Source organism: Anarhichas minor, unplaced genomic scaffold (assembly GCF_050575085.1).
Source record: "Anarhichas minor isolate MPS153535 unplaced genomic scaffold, ASM5057508v1 ptg000017l, whole genome shotgun sequence".
NCBI classification, from domain to species: domain Eukaryota; kingdom Metazoa; phylum Chordata; class Actinopteri; order Perciformes; family Anarhichadidae; genus Anarhichas; species Anarhichas minor.
Genome location: NW_027466463.1, coordinates 17064477 through 17075191, shown reverse-complemented (window position 1 = coordinate 17075191; position 10715 = coordinate 17064477). Strand labels below are relative to the sequence as shown.

Genomic DNA, 10715 nt, shown 5'->3' with positions numbered 1-10715 from the left:
GCTGTCTCCCTTAGGGCGGGACCTCTTCTAACAATTTAATGTAATATTTGTCATGCAAATCTGTGATTGACCAAAACACGTATACGTTACATCATACAGTAGAATATCAGAGGAGAAATTATGACATGCAAATTGTGAGCCGACACACGGCAGGACAAGGTGGAGGGGGGGTGAGGACGAGGGTTCTGTAATTTATCGATACCATGTTCACTTCCTTTCTGTAAAATGATTAGAACTGTTCATCAAAGGTTTTTTAAATTTTATTTCTGATAATATATAATTAACGCAACATAATTCAAATGTTTTTGAGTTCAGTGTGACCGCTCGAATCAAGAAGACCAAATCAGAGTGTCTGCCCGGCTTAAGATATCGATAATAATAATAATCTGTTGATTGTGGCAGCTCTGTAATGAGAGCAATGAATGTCCATGGTAATTGGAGCAATCACTTAACAACTCGACGAGCACTACTGGTCTTCTGGTTCGTTCCATAGTATAAAGAGAACACTCAACAACACACTGGCAGCTGTGACATAGAAAAAGAAGAAAACTATGTTGACTATTTTAACCACTCTGGTCCAGTAGCCGGGCTTCCTTTCTTCCTTCGTGCTGTGAAGAACCCGAGTCAGTGTTTTCTCCATCTCCTTCAGCTCATCTGAGATCTTTTCCAAAGCATTGAACTCCTCAGTCGGTTGGCTGCTGTTGTCCTGCAGAAGTGGTTTAGTAGATTGGTAATTAATGAGATTATGGAGCATAAAAGATTGCAAGCTGCTACATTTGATATTCTGTTTTCTGTCCACTGTGATGCGATTAAAAGGGTTGGTTCATCCAAATTAGTCCTTCAACAGTTTTTATACTTTCTTATTTTTGTTTGTTTTGCTTTTTAATTCAGGTGAACAGACCTTTTAAAATGCAACACAATCCTCACCTCTTTGGACAGTTGTTCAGATGGAGTTTCATCAACAGACACATTGCAGACAGAAGGAGTCCTGTTCTCCAACTCTGAAAGAATACGTTTGATTCAATGACAGTAGAGAATGTAGATTTGAAGCAGAAGTTTGTAGAATTTATGCTAAATCTCACCTGTACCACAGTTAGCTTTGCCAACTTTGTCTCCACAGTCCTCACTCAGGCTTTGGTCTTCATCTGCCTTATTGGCTTGGGATGCAGAGTCTTTCTCCAACAGACGCATCACCACAATGGTCTCCAGGAGGCTCAGCATCATCAAACCAAAAATCCCAATGCAGAAGATGGCTAACGAGGGAAGGCAGCATCATTAATGTGGACAAATAACCACACATGCATCAGTACATGTGCTGTTCCTGCTCTTGTGAAGTGTAGGCAAGACTGTGACCTTCCTTACATATAAGAGGAATCCTGTCTGAAGAAGAGGGCAGAATTTCATTGAGAATAAGCTGCATCACAGTGACGGCAAGCAGCACAGTGACCTTGAAGCTGAGCTTCTCCCCCCCAGTGTCTGAGATCAGGAAGGAGGTCAAGTCAAGACATAAGAAGAAGAGGATCGGTACCAAGAAGTTGGCGACGTAGAGGGCAGACCGCCTCTTCATGCTGATCTGTGAAATGATGTTCAGAGGTCAGTCAATGTTTACATTCGTCAAAGGCTGAACCCAATCAAATACAGGTACAACAAGGTAATCTGACCCAACCTGCCCATGTCTTCAACAGTGGAGCAAAAAGCACTCAAGTTGTTTATTTGATAAAAGTAGTAATGAAATAAGAAGAGTGGAATTATTCATTCAGATTTCTGCTCAAGAAAACAAAACGGGGAAATATACTTAACCAAAGTAAAAGTACACATTGAGAAGATGAGCAGAGTCTCTGGAAACTATGAATCTTTAGATCAATGAATTATCAATCAATTCAATCAAGAAAGGGAGGAAAGAGAACTAAAAGTAGAAGGAAGAAATAAGACAAATACAGGTAAAACTCAGGATGAAAAGTAGGAACAAATTAAAGAAATGGGACGGATGAAGGTAAACAAAGAAAGACAAAAGTGAGGCAGAGAGGAAGGAAAGAAAGAAAGAAGACATTTAATTGTTGAGGTTTTAGAAATCTCTTGATCTATTTTCTTTGACAATTTGAAATATGCTTCTTGACTCTGGGAGTTCTGTTGTCAGGGACAGTAGCTCCTGGTAGGGTCACCCAAGTGAAATCAGTAGCAGGTGAGAGGTCTGAAATGCATTTATAAAAAAACGTAAGAATCAGCGACTTTGAGAAAGAGCTACCTCACCTGGAAGTGAACACCAGGGCTCTCTAGGAGGAGAGTTGGGCTCAGCCTGAAGATGTGACATTGTGCTGCTGCCTTTTTGGAGCACTACCTGCAAGGCTGGATGTCAGGTGTACTGAAGATCTACGTTAGGGCCTGACTGTTGTATGGGCTTATGCACCAAACAGCTGTTTGGATTATCCAGGCTTCTTTGAGTCACTGGGTTGGATCCTGGAGAGGGTGCTATCTGAATCAAAACTTACTTAGTCTTCTATTTATCTATCACTCACTTTTTTTGTTTAGTTTTCCTATATTTTGGTTTTGACAAATTAATTTATCTGTTCTCTACATTTTCCACATATCATTTCCAATTTCCTTTATGCTTATATGATAGTGAGGCGGCCGTAGAACATTTACTTTCCACCTCTGTGTGTGTCTGTGTCCAGAGATACTTACAGTGTAAACCAACGAGGATTGAGCCCTGCCGAAATTGCTGGAAGTTCCTTTGCTGATGTTCATGTTGGTGAACAGCCACTCAGACTGGGGCATCCTACTGAGAGACCACTCAATGTTCCATGTGGTGTCTGCATAATTAATAAGGTCTAAATCGCTATCTGAGTTGGGAGATTAAAAAAAAGTAAGGTTTCCTTGCGTGTTAACAAAGGATTGTATCGTATGTGTGTTCAGGTGACAAGAAACTGTAAAAGTCATTAAAGCACACACACATTCAAACTCAAACACACATAAGAACACATAAACAATGCAGAGGAATTCATAAATCTTCAAACACAACAGGTTAAGGGCTCACCAGAGTGTACGATGGACTGGAAAGACAGTTTGCAGCTCTGAACGTCGAAGGGAAATTTGTAAACTTTCATCGGGCAGGTGCTGACCACCACCATGTTGGTCTTAAGAAAGACCTCTCCGTCCCAGTCAAGGAGGAGATAAGGACTATCAAGAACCTTGTTCTTGTCTATCCTGAATGAGAACAAATTATTTTAAATTATTTTAACTGAATTTCACATAATGTATTACCTATACCACTATACAATATAACAAGAGTGTAGTAACTTATAAAAGAAGAAATTACACATTCTTCTTTTTACAGATGAAAACTTAAATTCAGAAGAAACAAAATATCTCAATTCAATACACTCAGGGGGTTTGCTTCTGCCGTGTTGGTCGGTCTGGTATGACCGGTACAGTATCTTATGGTGGCTGATGTTGATATTAGTCAGTTTTCTGACTTTATGACTCTTCTGTACTTCTACTACTGTTACAATAGACTTTAGCATTAAACATGTTTTACTTGTAGCCACGGTGGCTGCTGATTTTCCCCATGCATATTAAATAATTACAGTGAACAGACAGGTAGCCAACACAAAGTGAAGGTAAAACAAGGTGGCAAAACCAATATTCTGGGGCACTTGGTTAGTTATGGTATAATTAATTCCCCCAAAAAATTAAACTAAAACGGTGGAAACTGTGTGATTCCTGGGGAATAAAACAAAAAAATCTGAGAAAAGCGTTTCCAACATTATGGAAAAGGTATAGCTGATAATAAACTTAGAAATTTGGTGCAATATTAATGTTTGGGGTAGAAGACTGAAAATGATAGTTATAAGTTATATAAATTTGCTGAAAAGACAATAAGTTGTTTCATAACTTTAATAAATAAGTTACCAATTACACTATTGTACTTATATACTGTGTGTATATTTAGGACTTTTCACCAATTCACTCCCACAGTTAAAATACAATACATTTATGCAATAAATATTATTGTAAATAAATGAAACATGTTTTCGGATCAAAATATGTCTGATTTCTAAACAGTGACATGATGCTCCACCACCAGTTTCTGTTGTGGGCATATGTGGATTTGTGAGGATGAGAGTATGCACATTCAAACTTACATCTCTTCAATAGTTATATCTGGCGTCCACAATACACTCGAAGGAGGATAAATCTTCGAAATAGCACAGGAACCTAGTACCCAGGTAATTCGATCGTACCACCTCTGCAGAGTAAAACAAGGGAAAGCGCTTTGAAACAAAAGACATTCGAGTTTCCAGAATAAAGTGGGAGGTGGGAATTAGTTCAGTCAAAATGTGCTTTCTTTGTCCGAGAGAACTCACCAAATAAATCCAAAGGTAGGAAACAAATTGCTGGTCCTTCTCGTTCTGTGAGAAAACAAATATGTTAAAAGATTTGTCAGCCAGACATCCTGACAACGGTCATAAACTCAGCACAGATTCAGTGGTAATACAAGTTTCTAAAAGTTTGCAAACATCAGATTTCAGAAGACAGTTTTTAAAAAGGCCCTCCAGATCAGTCAGATACTCAGTTTAATATTTTGCCCCCTCAGTTGAAATCAGGTGTACGGACTGTGTGAGCACCTCCATGCGCACCTTCTATTTTGCTTAATTCATGTGCAGCGCTGCAACGTGCAAAAGGACTGGGTTGAGGTGAATATAGATCAGCGGGTGTGGTGATTATTAAATACTCTCTCACACAGTCACATCACTGGTCTAATGGCTATAAAACAGCTGTGCCAATCACAGTTAAATGTGATGACAACAACTCGGCAAACGGAAAGCTTTACATGAATATAAATCACCATACATCACCACCATAAGACGAGGCTTTGGTGTTTTAATAACATTTTCAAATCTATGAGGTCACTGTTTCTCATGCCAATAGGCTGAAGAGACTAGTAAACTTATAAGTGGGGAAGAGGCAGCAGCATAGGGCTTTATGAAGCTCTAGCATAAGATCAGTCAGGAAGACTACACTCTTGCATGCTTAAGCCCGTATTTCTTTCGTACATCTGCCATTCACTTCTCAGTCATGCTCACTCATACTTTGCTTGCTGTGATTGTTTGGGGCTGTGAATCATGATATCAGCTGTTTAGATCAGCTGGTCTCTTCTATCCAATAGCACAGCGACACAATTACATCGTTAGCTTATCATCTTGCTGCTGTCTCTTTTAAATTTGATTGTCTCTCTACCTTCAGTACGTTCATGCTGCTGTTACGCACCCCTCCACTAACACAATCACTAATGCTGACCTAAAGACAAAGCAACACTGTCTGGGCTGCCAAGTGAACATAAGACACACACACCCAGGTCTAATCATGCTGCGGTGGGTCTGCCTCGGTTGAGTCTCTTGTGATAAAAGGCTGAAACACCCAGGGACGTTGAGGTACACAACTATAGATCTGTCTGAATAGTAGCAACATCACATAGTGGTCATCTCCAACAACAACCCCACTCAATTCAATTGTAGTTCAGAAACGTCAGGGATTGCAACACCCAGTCCTACTAATCAATATGAATTTTATTGACTGACTTAGTTTGGACATTCTTTAACTGCATTTGGATCTGCCACAAATCAGCATGATAACAGACAATCAGGCTGCTGAATGGCTGACAGCAACTATGGTTTTTGAAGAATATCTTGGACCCAAACGCAGCAACGGGATCTGTTCAAAGATTCTACAGAGAAATTGAAAAAAACGTACAGGGTCACAAGTCAAGCACTGGTCAACACCAGTAAAGGGGAGATGGTTAGCCCAGCGTTTACATCTCACTGCCATCTTTGTGTGAGTGTGAATGTGTGAATGAGAAGTGAAAATTGTAAAGCACTTTGGAAAAAATGCGCTTTATAAATGCAATTCATTCAATAATTTGGCAACCAATTCTAGGAAAACTGTAAGAAATACTAATATTTGTAGGCAAAAATACGGTTCTGCTAAATATTTAAAACACCAAAAAATCTCCTTACCTGAACGAATAAACAAATCCTCCCCGGGAGAGTGAATTAAATAATAAATAAATAAGATAACTTAAAAGCTCTACTCTTACTACCTTCAGAATGGCATAGAGCAGCATGTCTAGGGTTATGATGCGTACTAATGTGAGGCAAAATTATAAAGTTCTTCATAAATTGCCACATGTTGATGCTTAAACACAGAAAAATAATCACTTGATCGTTGGCCTATGACTAACTTTCCAGTAGATATAATTAGGTTTTGTAATATCCTGATATGTCACAGACAAACAGAATGGAACTAATATAACTTCAACAAGAAATTGTATTTACATTTTTAATCATAAGCAACAACTTACCACATCTAGAATGGCATAGAGCAGTACCTCCAGCTTTATCTCCAAGGCTGATTTATCATGACCAGGCCGGACCATGGTGTTCTCACTGTTTTTAGTCAGCTTCAAGCGCTTAAAAACACCCCGATGGGAGCACTCATTGTCGGAGGAATCCCCATCTACAGCAAAAACATCATGACATATTCTGTATGAGAAAGTTTAGTCTTAATAGTAAAGAAATCAAATGTTCTTAATTGTTTCTTTAAATTATACCTTCAGATCGTTGATTTGTGTCAGCCATGTCTGTACTATTCACATCGTCCTGATGGTTCATCTGAAGATTTGGATGTTCTGAGGAATTGTTGGTACTTCCATCTGACAAAAATAAATAAAAGGTGTACAGGTTTTACCCTGATTCAAGTGCAGAAGTTTAAATTGTCAACATTTAACAAAAACTCTCTCAGAACACAAGAAACGTTTGTGTTGTTAGATAGCCTTTGCTGAAAGGTTTTGACTTATTTTTCCTTTGAATAAATAATATGATCAGTAAACCAAAAGTGATGAATAAATATTTTCCCACTGAGCTCTGGTGGGTTTTCAGATATCAGTCTCTGAGATGTTTGCTTCTACTCTAAACAAATAGAGCGGAGTGGGATTTTGTTAGTGGAGCTCACAGCTCTGTAAAATGACAACTGAACATTTTAACAGCAACGTTCAATAACAGTGTCCCTGTTCTGCTGAATTATCCACTTACCACACTGAAAAGCTTTAGGAAATAGATGTTGCTTATAGTGTTATTATTTTTAGTCTTTTTTAAATTCTGTATCATAAACTAAAGTGTATTGGGGTAGCAAAAGATATTTCCCTCCTGCATACATCATACAGAAATGTTACATCTTACCTGTGACGAGGAGCAGAAAGAAGAAACCTGCAAGCATCATGACTGTGAGAGATCTGCTCACTTGATGAGCCTCCCTGTCCTCTGTGTTGTCTGGAAATGTTCGTTGCAGTAATAATAACTCCTCCTTTTATTGGAAGAGGGACGGGAACATTTTAAGGCCAACCCTTTGTTTTTGTATATTTTTTTCTCAGTCTAATAATCGCAACACACCTTATGCAATAAAAGCTCCCAGGAACTGCAAACATCCTCCACATTAGGCCACCTGTTGAACGAACGAAGTTCAATGCAGGTGCTTTGTCTGAAAGAAATCTTATGTCATGTATAAACTAACAAACTACAGTTTATATCTATCTACAACAAATCTACAACTAATCTCAGTTGTGACTGGTTACTCTCCCATCTCTTTCATAACATTTTTACTCCTTTTTTACCACCAAACATTGTGCTCCTCACAATCACTGCTTGTGATACATGGTAGAGGGAGTCTCCAGAAAAATGCAACCATACCATGGGTTTATTTACCCATGAGTGATTGGTACATAGAGCTGGAGCAAATTCTGAATTTGTTTTTCTCATAATTAAAAAACAAGCAGCTCTGTGATGCTGTACTTAGGCAGAGCGATGCTTTCTAGCTGAATGCTAACATAAGTATGCCAACATGCTCACGAGGATATTACTAACATGCTCTGTACAAAATTGAAAATGTAAAATTCAGCGGTGTCACTGAGCTTGTTACTTTAGGTGCGTTTCGACTCAAACATCCATCATGAGACAGCGGTCACTCCCACAGTAGACATTACAACTTAGAACATTAAGTAAAGTAAAATCACATACACTGTAATAAACATGAAGAGATTAAATGAAAAGAAATGTCATCAAGTAGAACAGAAATTACGTCCTATAAATAGGTGGCTCTCACAAGTCACCAAAAAGACAGTGGTCTCCACAACTGACAAAAACACGAGTGTGCGTGTGTTTGTTTAAGGAGTCTTTGTTCTTTATTTGTATGATACAATGAGTCTGATATACGTTTTCAAAGTCAAGATTGTACAGACAACAGATCACAGAACTGCTCCATAAAATAAATAATGTATGTATGACATAATGTAGGCTGAAGCAAACAGCATTAACTACATTGCACTGCATTTCCTCAAAGGAAAATAGAGTGACCTTTAACTGTCCTGCAATTATTTAGACAACCTGTAATACATAATATTGTGCATATTGCACACTGGACACATGCAAATATCAAGTGTTATGTTAGTGTACTAGAATTTTACAACAAAACCAGAGCTATCCACACTGTGTATATGCATTAAATGTTGATGTAACACGCAGTTAAACATGCAAACAGTATTTGCAAAATACTGAACCACCAAGTACACATTTCTTCATCAGCTTTGCCAAAACAAGGCTTTTATAAGTGAACATCTTCCAGCAGAGCAAGATGTGGTAAAATAAAACCACCATCAGAACCAGCAGATAGGATAGGTCGATGTTTGTTGTGTGACAGTTACAGACAGTGTTGTTGACAATAATGCAACTGAATGCAATGAAAGCATTACCAATGTTGTCATTAGACTATGTTTGCAATGATTAGGTCATTTGAAATGAATCAATATATACAACATTAAATCTACTCTAAAATGTCACCAAGCTTCAGCTGTAGAAACAGACAACAGGTAGGGTCAGTCCATATCAAATAAACAGAAGAGTTTCCCATGTTGAAATACAGTATGTTGGGGAAGTGATGCGAAGTTTCAATCTTATGTCAAAGAATAAAACGTTATCCGATTGTTTTACTGCGGTTTCTTTAAAAACCACAGCTAAACACATCCACATCTCCTCACGAACCTGCAGGAAGGTGCTGGATTTTGAATGAATGCAGCCAAAGGCACGCTTCATCCTACTGCGGCCTGTCTGTTCTCTTTGTCTGTGACTTCGCTCTGTCACTGACAGTCAGATGGACTGACCGGGGAAACACATACACAGACGCACATAAAAGCACAGAGCAGTGTGCAGTCCTCTGCAGCTCCCTCTCTAATAAGTCGCCGTATTCGCTGAGCTGTGCCCAGTTTTGTGCAATCCAATCACATCTAATTTAATTTGATTTAAATCCAAGGAACAACTTCCAGAAACACTATTGTAAGATATTTCATTGAGTTTTCATTTTGCAAAATGCTGTGAGTGAATTTGAGTTCCCTCTGGTAAACGTTATGTGGTGTGCGTGTCTAGCTTTTATTGTGAAAAGTAAGAATGAAAGGAGTGGAACTGGTATGCGCTACCTTTGACAAAGATGAAAGGATTAATTAATTTTGCCCTCTGGGTTCAGATTAAGGAGCCTCTGTGTTGTTGTTCATTATAGTGTATTATATATCTGTTCCACACAGTGTTTGGTTGATTTCTTTATTTGCGGAGCAAAAAACCAACCTCATTCAAAACAAAACAAACATCCATCGCTTGTTTGCCGTGTAATATTCGTGCAAAGGGAATGTATTCATGACCAAAACAACAGCTAAAAAAATATATTGATGTGCACACAAACAAAACCCACAGTGTGTTAAGGCCTTTAAGCTCAAAAACAACGGGAGAAAATAAGGAAATTAAATGTAGCTTTGGGTATAGCTAGTCATAATAAAGAAAACCGTTCATCTCAATCATTTTTTCTTTATGTAGCAATAACCACCTTTATTCATTGTTCCATTTAAAAAAGATAATAATCAAAAACAGAATGACCACTGTTATATAGAAGATAAAGAAATATTTGTTGACCTTTTTAGCCACTCTGGTCCAGTAGCCGGGCTTCTCCTCTTCCTTCCTGTTGTTGAGGAGCAGTGACAGTGTTTTCTCCATCTCTCTCAGCTCATCTGAGAGCTTCTCCAACGCATGGTACTCTTCTATCAGTTTGCTGCTATTGCCCTGCAAACATGGTTCAGTAGACTGGTTTATACAAGTATGGAACATTGTCAGCGGGTATAGATTAGGCAATTTGTGTCCATTGTGGTTCAAAGGCAACCCGATTCTAACCTCTTTGGCCACAGGCAGCAGTTCAGATGGAGTTTCACCAGTAGAGCCATCATAGATACACGCACATCGAGTCCATTCGTGCACCTCTGAAAGGACAGTTTTTTTACCAAAATTAAAATAATGTGATTAACAAGAATGTAGAAATTAAGTGAAATGACTAAAAGTCACAATGATAACAGTAAAATAAATAGAAGAACTGCTTCTATGCTTCTGGAATGGGTTGCACCAGCTTGTGTGTAAAGTCCTTCCTACAGTACCAGCGTTGATTGGATATTTAGTCTAAAGTTACTGACCTGATGTTTATTCAAATTGTTCCTAGTTTACATAATTATTAAAAAGGTTTTTCAAACAAGCGTTGGGTCAGATTGTCGACCATGTTCCATATTGGCAACCTCTTATATAAACCACAGTGTACAAGTCATAGTTTTGTCAGTTGAACTAGTCAGCTCTACA

At 38.5% G+C, this 10715-nt stretch overlaps 1 pseudogene; it reads right to left on the bottom strand.

The window, feature by feature from the left end:
• Positions 1-466: 466 nt before the first annotated feature.
• On the bottom strand, positions 467-10312 carry LOC142951310 (5-hydroxytryptamine receptor 3A-like; annotated as a pseudogene).
• Between the last annotated feature and the right edge of the window lie 403 nt (positions 10313-10715).